The 19221-nt window shown below is 40.1% G+C and overlaps 1 protein-coding gene across 4 annotated transcripts in view; it reads right to left on the reverse strand.

Moving 5' to 3' along the window:
• HYLS1 (HYLS1 centriolar and ciliogenesis associated) overlaps positions 1–10960 on the reverse strand; it is a 418183-nt gene extending 407223 nt beyond the window's left edge. For 2 of the 4 annotated variants that reach the window (XM_044060529.1, XM_044060528.1), the window contains exon 1: positions 10779–10958. The gene's annotated coding sequence lies outside the window, so the exon portion shown is untranslated. Of the gene's footprint in view, positions 1–10778 lie in introns of all 4 variants that reach the window. The other 2 variants (XM_044060530.1, XM_044060531.1) reach the window with 2 other exon arrangements.
• Between the last annotated feature and the right edge of the window lie 8261 nt (positions 10961–19221).

Consider the following 19221-nt stretch of genomic DNA (forward strand, 5'->3'; position numbering starts at 1 on the left):
AGCTTAATGTAGATTGGGAGGGAGCCTTTTCCAAAGAAAGGGAAGTCTATGAGTTATTAATGTATCCCTCCGACATGTTCTATTTATTGTTGTGATGATGATATCCATAGAGCATGTAGTACAGTGAGCTTGGGGTTACTTCAGATAGCACATGTACATCCGTTCTGCATTGGACATGGACCTGTCGGGGAGAGATCACCTGAGTAGACAGTATGTAGCAGAGTACAGATCGAGTTAAATTCAGTCTTGTTGCATGGGGCAACTGTTTGAGACCAATAATGCTCTTGTTGAGGTATGTCAGTGGTCTTTCCAGCTGCTGAAGGTGCCTAGTCAGATTCATTGCAAGTGTGTTGTGGTACTCTATGATGGGTCTGATGACTGACGAGTAGAGGGAACCTCCTTTGACCTACATGCAAAGACCTTGGCAGTTTGTGGGAGCATATAGCATAATTTTCTAACCACTTTGTGAATGTGTTTCTGGAAGTAGTGATGACTCAACATATGTCAGTAGATCCCTTATTATTACCTCCATATTTAGGGTGTTAGCACCTATGTGGTATTTGTATGACTGTAGCTCGAGCCCATAAGTTTGACACCACATCTGTCTGACCGAGACCCTTTTTAAGGATGTCTCTGTTGTCCCAATCATTGATTAGGACAACCTTTTTGCAGTCATCCACAAACCTTGCTAAACATAGCCCTTGTGTTTAACTGTATTTCTGAAAAGCATACACCAGAAAGGAGGGGTCCCAGGACTGAGCCATGGGGGACAGCAGTTGTTACCAGCTTGAACAGCAGACCACAATTCTTACCTTGTGGGATCTGTGCCCCAGTTAGCAATCCATCAGATGACATACGTGTTTATGCACAGGTTGTTGATTTTGTGGATACGACATGTGTGTGGGATGTTGGAAAAGGGCTTTTCAAGGTCTATGTAGGCTGTGTGTAGCTCATTTCATTGATGCATGTCCTGGGTGACTGCCTTGAAAACTATCTAGCAGGTTTAGGAACCATGACCTTCCCCTGACCAAACCAAAATGGGTAGGGTTGGGTGTTTGTAGGTCCTCAATAGCTCTGTTTATGAGTTCCATAATGATGGACTCCATGGCCTTGCACATCAGGCTTATTAGGCTTATAAGACAATAGTACCCATGGTCTGTTATGCACTAACACTTGTGGAGTGTGCCAAACGTTGCTGTAACCCATTCAACAGTTTCATATCCTGTACAGATGGTGAGGATCAACAGACTGTTCAGGTGCAGGGTCTGTTTTGGAGTTCACATATGACACAGCCAGGGAAACCATGTTATCCCATACACACCGTGTTTTTAGGTTTGGAAAGAGATGTTTAACCATTCTATATGTGATTTCTGGGTTTTCACAATCTCCAGGTATGATAATGGGCCCTTTTGTCAGTGAGAAGGGGGTAAATTCTGACAAGATGTTGGCAATGTCAGTCATGTACATGTATTAATTTACGGTTTGCACTGACTCAGAACATATATGAGTTTACATTGATATTTATGACATAGCGAAAGAAAACTTCATGGTTCTCTATGGACTCTTTGACCATGGCTTGGATAATGTTAGGAGTGCTCATTGTTTCTTGATGATACTGATTGGAGTATTATTGATCTTCTTTGGTTTTTCACTTTCTTTGAACAACTTAAGTACTTGGAGTACATAGTTTGATTATGACAGGTGTCCAATATATTATATGGGTCTGATTTCATATCAGTGTGTGCACAAGGCAAGACTGGTGAATAGTGACATGTGTCTGGAGTAAGAACTGCAACTGCCAGATATGTGTGGCCCACTGCTGTACTCAGACATGGCCTAAGTGTGTGAGCATGCCCAGTATGAGCATATATAAAATAGGGCACTCATGCCTCAGGTAGTGCTGCAGGGCTGCCTGTGTCAGATGCACATAGTACACTCCCTATACATGCTTGAAAACAGGTAGTGTCAAGTTAGGCATCCATTTTACTGTATGTGCGAGTCAGAGAGAGGTGTCATTTCCAGGGTTCCTACTGAGTCAGTGTATGTGCTATGCGTTGCCTCTTTGCCAAGGCCAAGGCATACTGGGCATGCCTCCTTCTGCCTACTGGGGCAGGCTCAGGTTGTTCCTCCTCCAAGTCACGCTGTGCCTGTGCAGGCCTTGGCAATGGTGGGGGGCTGTTTGGTCCTGCCCCATACTGTTCCTGCTGCAGCTGTTTTCAAAGGATCATATTGCATAGCATGGCACATACCATCACAATCTGGGTACATGCAGTTGGTGAGTACTACAAGGCTCCACCAAATGTGTCCAGGCACCGGAACCGTGACTTGAGCATCCCAAACACACGCTCAATAATGTTTCTTGTTTGTGCGTGTGCCTCATTATGGAGTTCTTGTTTGGGTGTGTGTGCAGTTTTGATGGGTGTCATCAGCCATGGCTCCAGTGCGTACCCAGCATCCCCCACTAGGCGACCGTCAGGGATGTCCCCATTGGCAAATCTCTGGTACAGCTGCGTCAGATGCCAGATGTGAGAATCATGATAGCTTCCAGGGCAGCCAGCACACACATTCATTATTATGCCCTGGGCATCGCACATGACCTGGCAGTTGATGGAGGGGAAGCCCTTGTGGTTGATGTAGACCCCACCCCGCTCACCGAGTGGTGCTTTGATGTGTATGTGCGTGCAGTCTATTGCACCCACTTCCTCAGGGTATTCTGCTATTTGGTGGAAAAGATGCATATTGCTGGCCAATGCCTCACGGGAATTAGGGAAATATACGTGCTCACCGACATGTGCTGACATAGCATCCAGGAACTGGTGCAGTACCCTGGATGCTGATGCCTGTGAAATCCCCATCATATCACCAGTTGGTCTCTGGAAGGTACCTGTAAGCTAGTATTCTTAGGCCAACACATACCTTGGTATCCACTTGGATGGGTTCCCCTCTGTTGGTTCTGTGTGTGAGGTGTGGCCGGTACAGCTCAGAAATTTGCTGCAGGAGGTCTCTGTCCACCCTAGAGTGCTCCACTATCGCCAGCTCATGTAGCCCCTAGTAGGTTACCCTGGGTCTGTACACTCTTCTCCTTCTCCTCACTGTGGGTTGTTCAGCAGCATTCACAACATCACCACCCTCAGCGCCTTGCACATCTTGGTTTATGACAGCAAGAGCAGCCCCTAACATTTTGTCTGACTTTAAAGTTTTTAAGCTTTCCCTCTTTGTATACTGCAGGGTTGCAGAGTTCTTGGGGAAAAAACAAGGAAGAATGCTATTTGCAGAGTTTAAAGTGCTGGGCTGCACTGGGCTAGTCTGCTGCCTGTGTAATTGGCTGATTCTGATATATTTCACCTGGCAGCTCTGCTAGTTCTCCTTGGTTAACTTCCTACTACTTCTTTTCCTTCCTCTTCCCTTTCTGCTTCTGCCTGGGGCAGCGCAGCACAAACGCACGCACACGGGCGCACATGCTGCGTGCCCGTTTGCAAGAAATTTCAGATATTTTCACAGCGTACACCTTTGGTTTCTGGTTTTCAAAAAGGACAACTGTAGACACGCCGCTTGCAATTCTGAGCAACTCAGGGCAAACACAGGACACTGTGCTCCAATAAGCATACAGCCTTTCTGACATACCCCTTCATGACACCACCTATCTTCTACTCTACTACTCACTGACTCCTACACTTAAACTCTTGGGACATGGCTCACATGCTGGGGAAAATTGGGATTCACTATCCTTATCCTCATTTGCATAGGATTGCCTACTAATGCTTGGTTACATCTCTCACACTGAGCTCCCCCTCCCCCTTAGCAACCACTACTCAGTGGCCATGTTGTCTTCAGCCTGCCATTCACCTGCATGGCAGGATAAGCTTTTTAGTGAAAATGCCTATTTTTGGCTATTTTGAAATTATTTTCTTGTTTTTTTTAAACGCCACACGTTTGTGCGGCGCTGCACTATGTTTAAACATCGGAGAAAAAAATTAGATTTTAATAATTTTAAACATTTAAAAATGCCAATGGCCTTATATTTGGCCATTGGCATGCTTCCTCAACTGAATGCATCCTTTATTTGGAGCTGTCATAGCTCCGTTTAGCAATTTGCAGAACGGTACTCTTGTTACCAACAGAGTACATTTCTGCAAATAACACTACTCTTCCACGGACAGGTTAGTGTTTCATGGATTGCAAATTTACCTCATTTGCATACCTTTCAGCAGCAAATGAGGTAATTTGCATACCATGACGCTGTCCATGCAAGAGTAGCTTTAGAAGCTCTCATGCACGCCCTGCTGGCTGTTGCTGGATCGCTCGGCAGACATATTGGCTGTCTGAGGTCTTACTCTACAACTCCGTGCAAGCTTTCGTAAATCCGGCCCACTGTTTACTAAATGATCACTACCATAATCTAATTGAAACTCAAGCTTTATATTTCATACAACTTACTCTCACAATATGCTGCACTATTTAACTTAAATACTACAATTAAATATAATTGCACAAGCAGAATGGAGTCCTGATTGCAGCCTAGGTGACCTGGGTTTGACTAGCAACCCCCAGCATACCTTTTATATGTTCCTAATTTTACCGTCAAACCATTTTTGATTTTCTGGTATATTACTGAAGACTGCAGTCAGACAATAATGGCAGACATCAGAATTTCATATCTCTTACTCTTCAGAAAATTCAGGTTAATGTAAAACTTGTTTCTCTACTAAACTTTTATGTGAATTAAAGTAATTTTTAAAATGTGCTCCTCATATATTAGTTTCTTTATCCAGAATTCTTAAGTGAAGATGTTGACAGGTTTGTCCAGTTGGTGGAAGCGAATAGAAAATGTACTAGTATTTTATCAGCTCACCTATTTCAGTAGAGGGGTGGGGTTTTGCGGTTTATGCATCCTAAGCTTACAATACCGGGACACACACTAACAAACATTCTCGATCTTAATGTCACTGCACTTCAGGCATGGGAGTGAAATCTAAAACTTGGCCTGTGCAATGGAAGGGCATTACCCAGGTCTGGAAATATGCTGCTAAAACCAAGACTGTTAGCAAACTTGATTATTTCATGTTAACCATGACATGATGTGGCTTAAACACCACAGACACCTCACTGACAAAAAATGGACCTAATCCCAGGAGAAGAAAGGAAAGGAATGACAACATTTAACCAGCTCACCCTAACTAGGAAGTGGGAAATGGGCATGTGCTCAGAGGCACTCTCTCTATGGAAAAAGCTCCAGTGTAGGTTGGGATCAAAGACTTGCTCAACTTCAAAGGGTAAAGAGCCAACAGATCACATCACAAAGAGGTGCAGCAGTGCATCTCACAGGCCCATCAGAAGCCAGCCCTTTGGACAGAGAGTGGGCGTAGGTAGAGTCAGGATTAGGACTTGGTCAAAAACACTAGTTTTTCTAGCACGTGACACACTGCTGCTGCTACCCTCAAACCTTGCATCAGTCACCCAGAAATAAATGAAACATATGGCTCTTGCTCTAGGAGAGGGATAAAGTAGGATATCGGAATGAACTGGAGGAAAAATGAGGGGATGAATTTTGAAAGTCAATAAAGGGCTAGAGGAAAAATGAGGGGATGAATTTTGAAAGTCAATGAAGGGCTGGAGTAACAACAGAGCAAAAAATAAACTTTGAATACAGTAGTAAACTACACATCTACAGTTGGGAGAAGGCATGCTTCGACATACTCTGAAGGACCACCTTATCAAATTCTCCCTTAGCTTCAGAATGACAACTCAGCATATAATGTTTATTAAACATGCAGATCAGAAGAGGGCATGCACGTTTCACAAATATCTCGTTATGGATCCCCTAGATAAAGCTGCAAAAGCAGATATGTCTGTAGCACACTAAGCTCTAAAAAGGACTATGCAACGCAACAGGAATCCGAAAGACACATTTATCACATGAAATTGTGGAGATAAGGGCTCTGTTCTGGCTCCAAGTTGCAGAAACCAAAAAATGATCATACTAAGTATAAGGATAATGGAGGTAAGAGCTGTGAGGGGAACTTGTCCACTCGGAAAAAGGCCAGCTCAAAATGCAAGCTATTACATGTAAAACAAAATGGCATTCTAAACTGATGAGAAGCTTAGCAATCTCAACACAGCAAAAGCTATTAGATAAACGGTTAGCCAGTCAACTACAAATAATTTTTGTCTTCAGCAGAACCCCAAACAAAATCAATGCAAAAGAAAAAAAGTGCTTGGCTTGAATCTTAACAATATACCTTCTCATCTCCAGGGGTTAATACAGTAAACCAGCCATTCTACCACATTTTGCAGCCGAGTACAGAAAGAAAGTTGGTAAATCTTCTGATTAAGAGCAATCTCCAAAATAATGATAGGCATGATGGAGGATGGACGGATGGGTTAAGGCATATCCTGCCTTTGTAGAACACCATGTAAGATACAGAATGTAACATCACATTATATATTTCTTGATAGAGTAATAGAAAGAAATCTTCAATGATAAGCATTGCAAGAAAATTTCCCCAGGCAATTCAAAGGAGGAATAGGCCAAACCTTCCACTACAAAGTTAATACCACACTGTAGAAACACCAACTTCTTTGGACTTAGAGATTTAATAATCATTTCAGTAAAAGCTTAATCAAAAAAACCTGAATTAGTGAAATTATCCAAGGCAAGCAGACTGCCAAGGTCAAAGTATCAACACAGAAGCCAGACAATTTCAGACCAAGCAGCTCTATCAAACACAATAAAAGCCATAAACAAATTCACCTAACCCAGAGTGAAACTTTTCTTCTGGCACCAATGTAGAAAATATTCCCACTGGAACAAGCAGGATTTCTTCATAACATGTGGAACCAGAACTTTGACAACGATGCTACGAAATGTAGACTGTATAGTATGGGATGAAGAATCCTCTTCTAGTGTTGCTAAAATAAATCATCACAGAGTGGCAGATTCAGATATTTTAAAGCCACTAAGAAGCCACTTTGTTCTTTCCTCACTTAATTTCATTAATAACAGTGAAATGAGGGGGAATGGGAGTGAATGTAAAGATTCTTTCACAACCAAAATTAGTCCAGAACATCATGAGCTGCTTGCAAACCTCTTTGGATATAAATTGATTCTGCATGAAAACCACATAAATGCATGGAAATACAAAAGCCTATAGATTCAGTTTCTGGTCATGATCCAACATAAACTGAGCAACTTAGTGTCTGAACATGGAAGCAGGCTTTATGAAATCTGTAGCAGAGCTCCAGAGGTCATAGCCCACCTTTCAGATCTCTACAGGTTACTGGGATCAAACACAAATATCTACCATATTTTTAGAAATAAAATTTCCAGTTATTTTAAGAAAAGGATAGCATTTCAAAAACTATCACAAGAAATGCATTTAACTAATGCATGATGAAAAAAGGATGCCTTCCATTAAGCATCCCAGTAGCATAATATCAACAAGCCATTTCTGCCATACAGGAAAAGTGATACAGAGGGTAATGTCATGATATTCATTCAGCTACATTTCTAGACATTTGTAAATAAATCCCATCTGCAAAACAGTGACTCTGCCTCAGGCTTTTTTGCGGCAGTTCTTATTATGATGGAAAGGATTAAATTAGGTCTGTCATTCTGATGTCTCACTTCCATACTGCATCAAACCAAGCCTGGTGACACAGCACAGAGGATTACAGCTATGAGGAATAAGATCCTTTTAAGATAAAACACACAATATGTAAACATAAATAATTTAATCAGACCAAAGCTCCCGTTTCATTCATGAAATGATGTATTTTACCTAGTGGATTTTACTAGATTAAGAAAAATAAATGCAATAAAACTGTTTTTACTAATATGACTTTCATAACCTGACTTTAAAACCCCATCTCACTTACTGTCAGGAACAGTTAGTCTAATGACATTTTGCATAGAGAGTCTGCAGAAATGAGGGTCATGAACTGACATTGCACCATAACTAATGCGCAACCACCCAAACTCACAAAGGCTGGTTCATAGGTTGGTACTAGGCTATCCGCCCTAGGGCATATACAAGCTTAGCCATAACAATTCCCTGGCTATTTCCTCCCACACTATTTACTTACCTGGACCCCTGTCTAGCAGGGCGACTGACGTGATCCCCGGGGTGAATTTCCTTTCTCCCATCCAATCGTCAAAGTTCCTTTTGAAGAGGGCCAAAGAGGCACGCTGCTTGACATGTATGGGCAGTCTATTCCAGAGTCTGGGGAGTCTCTGAGTCAGGAACCTATCCCTCCAGCTTGTTTTGTTTATTGTGATGACAAGGTTTAGATCCCTGGAGCATGCGGCTCTGAGGGATTGAGATTTCTTTAAATGTAGCAGGTCCAACTGCTCTGGGTTTGACATGGCCTTGTATGTTAAGCAGAGATCGCGTTTGAGTAGACAATATGTGACAGAGTATAGCTGGAGTTTTTAAGGCGGCCAGCGTAGGGCATCTTCTTTAGGCCTGTGATTCTTTTAGTGAGGTATTTCTGCAGACTTTCCAGTTGTTGCAGATGTCTTGAGAGGTACATACCAAACGGGGCATTGTATTCCATAAATGGGTCTAATGAGGGATGAGTACAGTGGGACAATGGCCTCCATTTTTCTGGATGAAAAGCCCTTAGTGATGAGGTGTGCCACATAGAAGGATTTCCAGACTGTTGTGGCGATGTGGTTATCGAAGGTGAGACCATTGTCCACCTGTGTCCCTAAGTCTCTTACCACACTTTCAGTATTTAGTGTACTGCCACCTATCCGTGAAATCATACAAGCGTTTTTTCACATACGGAAATAGTTATTTTTCGTTGGGGATGCTATACTGGACTAGTTCTCAACAAAGAAATAATAGTAATGAGAAGCTGAACTTGTATCAAGAATGGAAGGGGTCTTAAACCAAAGGAAGGCCCAGTTATGAACTCGGGGCCAAACATAAACATCGCTTTTGCATGTTTTTGATTTCTAGTACAAATATATTTCATTGGACAATTGTCCTACTACATACATCTGCTAATATAGGTTTTCTCTGATACTCATCAACAGCATGTTATAACTAACTGTGTGTACTGTAAATATAGACATGTATGCAAAAACACCAGTTGCAAATCATAATTAGCAAAGATCTACTTCCCCTTACATACATATAACATGAATTAAGAATGCCACACTCACTACTAAAAGTCTATTTCTGCAAATTCCAATATATACTTGCACATAAAAGATACACTGTGTCTTTTCTTACTTTGACATGTACTTCAAAAGAAAATGTCAAAATGCAACCCACTAACATTGCACACCATATACCTACCTCAAAAGTATACTTTCTGCCATTCTGCAGGATATGGGGATTCACTAGCTACCCACTTTGTGCCCTAAAGAAATTTTATAATCACAAAGTTTGCAGGGCTACACAAAATAAATGGACTCTGCAACTACTGTGCTTTCTTAATTACTTATGCTATTAAAATTTATTTTTTTTTAACATTATGTCTTCTGCTTTTTTCATCACATGCAAATGGAATCCAGCTACTACAAATATTAGGTGTTTACACAGTTATTTTAAATTTCCAATTAATATCAGACTATTTTCCAAGTATTCAAGTGCAAGTGAAGTAATGTAACTGGATGCCAGTCTCCCATGCCATGTCCCTATAACTGTAAATCACCAATATTACACCCACACCTGCAGAAAGTGGGCTGGAGAGTATTACACTCACATATAATCACACTTCCAACAGTCTGCACTTTTGATGTGTTACAGTAAAATGACTGAGTAACTTCTGGGCACAGTTACTGCAGGTCACCAGTTACAAATCAATATTTAATTTACTGAACTCAGGCTAATAATTATTTTCATAAAAATAGTCAATATATTTCTTTATTCACAGTTCACTAGGAATGTCACAAAACAATTTTTCAGACCCAGTACACACTAGTGCTAAACACTACACATAAAACTCACCTTCTACCAAACAAAACATTTGGCAATGTACTTCAGGTGAGTAATCTAACAAAACATGAAGATCCTTTAACTTCTGAAAATAATTTATTAACATTCATGCATGCATTTTATCAGTGCTGTTTCCACTAGTAGAATCATTCCACTATCGTGAATTTACCTTCACAGTACGTCAAGCAATACCATGCATTTTCCAACAAGCATACATGCAATTTATCACTGTGTATTAAGTGACCCTGACCTTTCCTTTCTAGCAAAACATCTGCAATCCACAGAACGGATTTCTATCATTTACTTCAACATACTGCTGCAGTCCATCTATAACACAAGTCAACATCTGTCATTTATAAATAATTTCTATGTGCATGCAATCAGCAGTCAGTCCACGGAAAGAACCCCCCGAGATACACCAACTACAAATGGGATAAGCAAAACAATATACAAACATTACCAGTGGCCATCCAGAAGAAACACAAGTGTTTACATCTTCGAAATTATCCGTTCCCACCTTCGGTCAAATGTGTCAGTTAACTCAATATAAATATTCACTATTGAACCGCACACAGAATACATTAATTAAATGTGGCTACCCGGGATTACTTATTAATGTGTATTAGCTATTCTGATTAACTACAAAATACTAGGCTAGCAGTGTAGCGTCTTTTACCAATTCAGTATTCTTCTTGATTTCTATATACCCTACGCTCCCTTTGTCTATTTCTCACATTGATATCCATGACGATTAACTGTACTTTGTATACACATAAAAAATAAACCCAAAAAGAAGTAACGTATGGCAATCTGTCAACCTGCCTCCCCACTTACCACTGCAGCAGGCTTAAGTTGCAATGCTCTGTGTCCCTAGCTTTTGACACTGCTGCCAAGCAGCACAATTAACCACCCTCCCGCGAGTAGCTCCCGCCGCAGCTACAAAGTAGTTCAAAACCCGACTCCTCCACAGCCGTTACCAACAACAATCAATGACGGCAATGCGTCCTAACGCTCTACATTGCTTTTGGGTTTTAGCACATCCCGAACAGTTGCAGTAATTCCGATTGTTTTGCCATACTGCCACCATTCGTTCAGGAGGTCCATTGGCTCCAAAAGTTTTTGACACAGCTTGTTGTCATAGGAACCGCCAGCTACTCCCTTGTATAAGTTCTTGAGTTCCGCTTAAGTTAGACAAGAACGTCCCTAAAGAAATGGAATTCTCTGAAAACATATTTATCTCTCCAACGTGTCATATTTATACCGCAAGAAAAAATAGGCCTTTTAATCTAGTAGCTCTGATAATGTCTGAACGGAATCCAGGGATGCCTTGTACACCAGGCAAAGATCACGTCTCAAAAGTCTTTATGATAAAAGAAGAAGCAGGGTTTTCCGGCAATCAGCATAGGTCATTGTATTAACTCCCTGTATTCATTTTGTAAATAACCTTTGTGGGCTTCCAGTTGCTGCATGTGTCACTGGTCACGTCAGGTGTACATACCAAAGGGGGCATTATTTTCTATGATGGATTGATGGGTGACTTCTGAAAATAATTAATGAGCATGTATGCATTTTATCTATGTTGTTTCCACTATTAGAATTATTCCACTATCGTGAATTTACCTTCACAGTACTCCACTGGTAACCATCGTCTTTGTGAAGGTGGCCTCACTGAGCCTAACCTCTTGGTCATCTCCATGAGCCAGCTAGCTATCCGGAGTGTTATAAAGGGGGTTATGCTTAGTTCCATAAATTTGTTGATAATGCCTGAGTGGGGTATCGTATCAAATACTTTAACCAGATCTAGGTAGCCAGTATGCACCTTCTCCTCTCATACATTGCCTTAGTGATCTTTACAAAGAAATCCCTCAGGTTCAGTAAGCATGACCATCCTTTGACAAAGCCAAAGTGGGATTGATCCGGTGATAATTTCCATGGCTTTGCAAATAAGACTAGTCAGACTAATGAGTCTGTAGTTTCCAGGATCTATTGAAGGCCCTCCTTTATGAAGGGGGATGATCATCACAGTCCTCCATTCTCATGGCACAAAGTCTGTTTTTACAAGGCATCCCTGGATCCTGTTTTGATAAACCTTTTACACATCTGCAAAAAAAACATTATCAGAGATACTGGATTAAAAGACCTAAATTTTTCTTGTAACATAAATAGGACACGTTGAAGAGATATAGTTAAATAGTGAGTCCATGGTACTGATAAGTCATATTTTAGACTGTTCAGGAGGCATTCCGGTATGTTATCGGGGCCCATTGAGGCTGTGTTCTTGGCTTTAGTGAGTGCAGCTAGTATATGCTCCCTAGCCGTAGTTGGAGGACTAATTCTGAGAGTATTTCTTGGAGGATGGTTGGGGTGAGAAAGGAGTAAAGTTGGAAATGAATTTGTCAGCTAACAGGTTCACTATATCAACAGACTCTGTAAATGTGGCACCATTAACCACCAGTTTTGCACACTGCTATGTACGGTCCTTGAGATTTCTGACAAAGCCTGAAGAAGGCCTTATGGTTATCTATCACCTGGGAGGCTATCTTAACCTCAAAGTTGGCTTTGTTTGACCTAATTAGCCTTCTTAGGTGCTTCTTTAGTTTGATGAGAGATTTTTTTATTTTTATGGGAATTACCCTTCCTGATTTTTGCCACTATTTTTTTCCTTTTGTTGTATATCTTGTTTAATTTGAGATGCCAAAAGGGCAGTTTGTTTTGGGGTTAATTCTGGACTTACTTCTGGTAGGTACAGCACCCTCTATGCAGCCATTGACATGGTTGTACAGAGGTTCTGAGAACAATTCAATGTAGACTGTTGTATTCTCAGGCGTTTGGAGGGGCATTGAATTTTATCAAACCATCACTTAATAAAAGATAATTTGCTTTGGAATAGTTCCTAACTGTTCGTAGTTATACTTGTATTACAGAGCTGATTTTGATTTCGAAGGCGACAGTTTTATTTTCGGACCTTACTAGAAAGGACAAATATTGGGGGGGGGGGGGGTACAGCATTCTCACATATTTGTGACTATGAGGTCTAGTATGTTGGAGCCTGTAGTGGGCGTATTCACTATTTGGTCAAAGGTGTTTGCATTTCTTAAGTCCAGAAATCTCTGTGGCTGTAGATTTAAGGTTGTAGAGGATTCCCAGCCTGTAGAGTGGGTAATTAAAGTCTCCCATGAGTAGTGTGTCAGGTTGGATGGCAGATGTCTCCAGTAGGTCCAGGTATGCATTGTGAGCTTACTCAGACATGGAGGGTAGGGTAACCTATAGCTGGCTAGGATATGGTACGGTATTTTTTGTATGGCGATTTGCACGTGGAGGAATTCCAGCATGTCATCCTGTTTGACCACCCTAGAGGTATGCTTGTTATTGATGCATATCGAGACACCTCCACCTTTAGCCCTTGTCTGTGCAGCTACTTGTCTAAAAGTGCGGAAGTCACTGAAACCTTGCACTGCCAGGGTACTGTGCACTGCTTTAAACCATGTCTCTGTGACTGCACATATGTCTACAGTATATTCTCAACTGTGAGGAGGGCTTGGTGGGAGTTAAGGTTTTTATTTAGCCTCCTGCCATCGAGCAGTAATACCTTGAGATTCAGCTGAGTTGAGTTTGCTATGTCAGTAGGTTTGTTAAATTTGCATTGCTTAAAAAAACACTATGGGGGTGGATAAAGGTTTAGCCAGTATTTGAAAACCTAGATGGGACAGGTGCAGACCATCCTTGGCAAAGTAATGTAGTCTGTTAAGCGTGTCTGCCCAAGATGACAAATATGAAGTCACCTTAGAATGACACCAGAAAGGCAGTCAGTTGTTGAAATCAACTATTTTTTTTTGTTCATATTGTCGCATCATCCTCGGTGATGGTAATATGCTGCTCAGTGCTAGGCTCATGCAAGCCTGAGACACACAGTCTGAGAGCTCCATAATGTGTCCCTTCCTATAGTTCAGGGAGCTATATCTCAGGTAATTTACACTTACATGGAATATGATGGAATAATACTGGTACTTGAGGTGTAATGACTTGAGTGCATAAGTGATTTGGTGGCTCCTTGCTTGAGTTAAGCAACTAACCCTTATCTTCTCCTTGTTTATCCTGGTTAGAGGACCATCAGTATGTCTTACAATGGAGTCCAATATGACAAGAGCCTTAGGGGCTTAGTGTTTGGGCTCCATTGAGCGTGACTGTGTGTGTAGTGTTAGGTGTTGTTTTTTCTGAGTGCCTTTGTGCTTGTTGAGGTATAGCTTTGCCAACAGGTGGTCTAAGTGATCTTTGTTGTTTAGGAAGATTGCTTTTAAGTGTTTTGGTATACATTAATCTATGTGTGTGTGTTGTCTGCTGTGTGAGGTGGGTGCTGTGTCTGTGATTTCAACAACCTGATGTGTGCTTGTGTTCATGATTCAACTGCTACATTGCCTCAAGATGACCATATCCACCAAGCTGGCTACAGGAAAGTTAGGAAATTGTATATCCATACTATCTAACCCTTTGATTGGTGAGGTAGAGGGGCTGGTGTAGGGGTTAGAAGGCTATTAATGGTGCTTTGTTAGTGTAGACTAATAAGGGTGCTTTTTGGGGGTAGATAATGCTAAACAGTACTAAATTCTACTAAATTTATTGCTACACAATACCGAATTCTTCTAAATCTATAGGTATTGCCACTCAACACCTAACTAGCTGCTCTAAGCTTGTCAGTGCCCAAGGTATTTGCTCTAATGTTTACTGCTTTATAGTGTACAATTTTATGAATTATTCTATAGGTAAAATTTGCTTTATAGGTGTTTGTTACTGTACAGGGCACTGCTAACTGCCACTTTGAGATGAGCACCTCTGAATGAATGCACCAAAATCATAGCAGCACAGAAAAAACAAAAAACTAACTGAGTCCTCGGGTCAATAAAACAACTACACTATGAGTGCTTTTGTGCATTTCCCAACTCAGATGGACCGGGCAAACACCTCCTTCTGCAAGATGAATAAGCCCAATCCTTCTAATGTAAAAACACAGTAGAAGAGACCAAAAAGTGCAGTGCTACCACAAACCAGTTAAACAACTAGCTGGAAATCCCTTGCTGAAGATGATTTCAAGGCAGTCTTACAGCAGTAACAATGAGAGGGAGAGAATTTTTGTTTATAAAAATACAGTGAAATGAACAAATAAAAGCAGGAAGCAATAGCAATTAGTCAAATAACTTAAGCAAGTGCAATTTAGCAATCAAATGTACTTAGCTTTGCCCAAATGACACTGGATACAAGTAAAACATCTGTGGAATACAGGCTAGGATGCCAACCTTGGCTCAGCTCTGGGAAAATGAATCTTTGCATTTCTCATGGGCATTGCACTAGTGATGTCACTAAACCATGCCTATCAAGTTTCTGAGTATTAAAATAGCATTGTCTTTCAAAAAATCATAGCAGAAGGTTAGAAAGAAGAAAATGTTCTTATTTTTCAGAATAATTCTATATACTACATCCCATAGTGATAAAACAAATTTACACAGTCTTCCAGTACCTTTATTTGTTTATTTATTAAGTGGTCCAATGACCATTTTGAGTCACACCCCAGGCCTGAGAGGCCAGATAATACAACTAAACTTACAACAGAATGTAGAACTAACTGCATAGAAATTTACATAAACATTAGCAGTAATACAGTTGTTGAAATAGCACAGTATTGAATTTTCAGGTATACATAGTTCATTACTGACACAGCAAATTAGTTTACAGTTCAGTTCCAAAAGCATTGCAATGAATATAAGTGATGAATTAGTTTTAAACAAGTAGATGGAATATATAATTGATCCTTGCCTTATAGGTGTTTTCTAGCCCACATCTCTGAAGCACTTGCGAGTATGTTGTTTTATCTGATAATTTTTAATTATTTCTTAGGTTTGTAGGTGATTTCTAAGTTATTATCCCAAAAGCCATTTTAAGCCTAGCCAATCTTACCCAGGATATACCAAAATATTGCTGACATACGTTATGTGTCAATACCCAAAGGAATTTTAAGGTTACAGAACAGGTTTGTGCACACCAAATGTTTACAGGCTGGCCCTGTTCATTAGGGACATGGGTTACAAATAGGGGTAAATTTGCGATTTCACATCCACTGGTCCAAGTTATGTTTGAACAGGGTTAGGGATGAGCTTTGCTTCACATGAATGGAAAGCCTGTCCCAGAGAAAGAGTAGTTTTAAAAATACATACATGTCCCTCCAGCATGTCCTGTTTATGTCACAGATGTGTTTAGGTCCTTAAAATGGGTATTTCTGATGCTATTTGTTTTGCAGATAAGTAACAAATCCTTCAGTGTAGGATCAGAAGATGCCTTGTGAGCTAGGCATAGAATGCTGTGCAGCAGTCTGTAGGAGATCGAGTACAGGGATAGGGCTTTGAGAAGGTCCACATAGTAATTGTTTATTCCCTGCATTCTTTTTGTGAGGAGCCTCTGTGGTCTGTCAAGCATTTTCAAGTGCCTGATCAGGTACATGCTGAGGGGTGTATTGTGCCTGGATGCCATGCCCTTACTTATAAGTTGTGCAACACAGAATGATTTTATCACCATGGAAGATAGTGGTAGTCAAAGGTCAGGTTACTTTCAACATATGTTCAGAGATCCCTGACTACTGGGTCTACTTAAAGGTGTGTATTATCAAAGTGGCAATTTCCAGAAGTAGCTGTCTTTCCAAATGGTACTATTATGTATTTTTTCAAATTGAGTTGTAGTCCATGGCTTTGACATCAGTTGTTCGTCTGTGTCAGATTCTCTGAACGGTATCTCTGTCTGTAGAAAACTCAATGATCATGCTTAGTTTGCAGTCATCTGAAAACTTGGTCAGCTAGGGGCCTTTGATGTTTGCCTTGACTTCAGTAAAATAGATGCCAAAAAGAGAGGCACCGGCACTGATCCCTGTGAGACTCCACTAGTGACTGACCTCTCTCTAGAAGTAGATTCCCCTATACTGACATCTTGTGTCCTGTTAGTGAGACAGCCAGCTATCCATTGGGTGTCATATAGCATGCTTAGTTTATGGATGCACCTTTAAATAAGCAGAGACCAGGGGAATGTTACTAATATTAAGTTCTTTATTTTATTGCAGGACATATAGTTGTGTAGGACCTGCTTATCTCTTGGCTGGGTTACTGCAATGTCCTTTACCTCAGGCTGTATAATACTGAACTTGACAGTTTACAGCTAGTGCAAACCCTCCAGATAGACTCCTTACTGGGGTCCCAAGATTTAGACATATCACTTCCATCCTGCATTCTCTGCAAAGGCTACTTGTCTTGTATAGAATCACATTCAGAGTTCTTATTGTGGTATTTAAAGCCCTGCATAATCAGGGTCCCAGTTATTTAAATAAACTGTGTGTGCCTTATCAGCATTCTCATAGTCTCCAGGCATTTACTTTGGGGTTAATAATGATACCCCAACTGAGACTGGAATCATATGGGCTTCACTCCTTTTCTGCCTACAGATTCCTGACCTGTGGGATTTGATGCCTTCACAGTTTCAGGATTGTATCACCAAGACTGGCTTTAGGAGCTGCCTCAAGTCACACCTCCTTTATAAGACATTTTAGCTTCCCTTTTTGGTTCTGTTGGGCATAACCTTCATAGCTGAAATTATTTTATGCTCATTTTACTGTTTTTTGTTTGTTTGCATTAATATTTTAATATTTGTAATATTTAAAATGTACCTAATTGAAAAAGAACAGAAGTAAATCTAACTCTGAATGATATGCAACCCTCCAAATGTTATACATCCTAGCCTACCTCACTGTTCTTCGTAATCATATTCTTCTCCCATGATGATCCCCTTGAAAAATTATATAGAGCTTACTGCTTGGTGTGATGGATTTGAAGTCTTCTTAAGACACTCAGTCTTGCTGGCTGGATTCTGCTAAAATTTAAAGTCTGGTTATATTTGCATTCACAGTCTGTTGCATACAGAAACTTGCAGAATATACACTAATGAGAGAATATACTTTGCGGCATCAACTTTAGAGCAATAACAAATAACTTTTTATAATAAACCAAATGTGCTAACGTTGCAGCTTAAAGTACTGTTCCAACTTTACTTCTCATATAGTGATGTGAGAGATATAACATTTACCTCAGGACAAATGAGTCCCTACCATACCTCTAACATAACTGGATTTATTCAGCTCTTTATATACACTTTTAGTCATGCATAAACATATACATTTCCTCTTGATATTCTATTTTGGAGAATTGCTCATCCTGTAGAAACAATACTAAGCTTCCTTGTTTAAGAATGTCTTGTAAGAGACCAGCTTTTCTGACAGTGTGAACATCCTGTATTCTATTTGGATCTTTGTACAAGAACATCTGTTCTTTTGCCAATGCTGATAACAGTGTCCTGTTGTCCATGCAGAAAAACATGTTTTTGAGGAAACACATTGTAAGAGACCAGCTTTTCTGACAGTGTGAACATCCTGTATTCTATTTGGATCTTTGTATAAGAACATCTGTTCTTGTGCCAATGCTGATAAACATGTCCTGTTTTCCATGCAGGAAAAACATATTTTTGAGGAAACACATTGTCACAGTGTCATTGTCCATTCTTTAAAAGCAGATTTTGCATTTTTGCTCTTGCATTCATCCTGTTTTTAAGTCTGTAAGGGAAAAATGTCCATTCAGCAGATTCCTTTTCCAAGCCATGGTAATTTAGTATGGATGCTGATTACATATTACTAAACTCTATTTCTACATTTAAGCAAGCTTTATCTTATACCTTATTTATGTTGCATAATTGTAGCAAAGTTACTTTCAACCTTAGTATATTGTTGAGCACACTCAATTCCCTCTTTTTTTTTTTTTTAAACTAGAGAAATAAATTCAGCATTATTTGGTAATACTTTTTCATTATGACAATTAACAACAATAACTTGACTAGCTTTTGCTAAGCAGACTTTAATACATGTAAATAATATGCAACCAAGCATTACAATAACAATAAAAGAAATTAAAAATACAGTGATTTTTCCTGTCCATCCTGTAAATAGATTACTAAACCATTCACTCCAGTCATCATTCCAGTTTTTTCTAGTATGTTGAGACACTTGTGCAATCACTTCTAAATGTGCTTTTACAGATTCTGTTTTGTCTGGAATAAATGTACAACATTGTTCTCCTATTAAAGCACATGTACCCCCTTGCGATGCTAATATGTAATCTAATGCCATTCGATTTTGCAAAACCATAGTTCGCATTGCTGTCATTTCGACAGTAATGTCAAGGACTGCATTGAAAGT

The sequence above is a fragment of the Protopterus annectens genome, chromosome 2.part0 (assembly GCF_019279795.1).
Source record: "Protopterus annectens isolate FY-2018-M chromosome 2.part0, PAN1.0, whole genome shotgun sequence".
NCBI classification, from domain to species: domain Eukaryota; kingdom Metazoa; phylum Chordata; order Ceratodontiformes; family Protopteridae; genus Protopterus; species Protopterus annectens.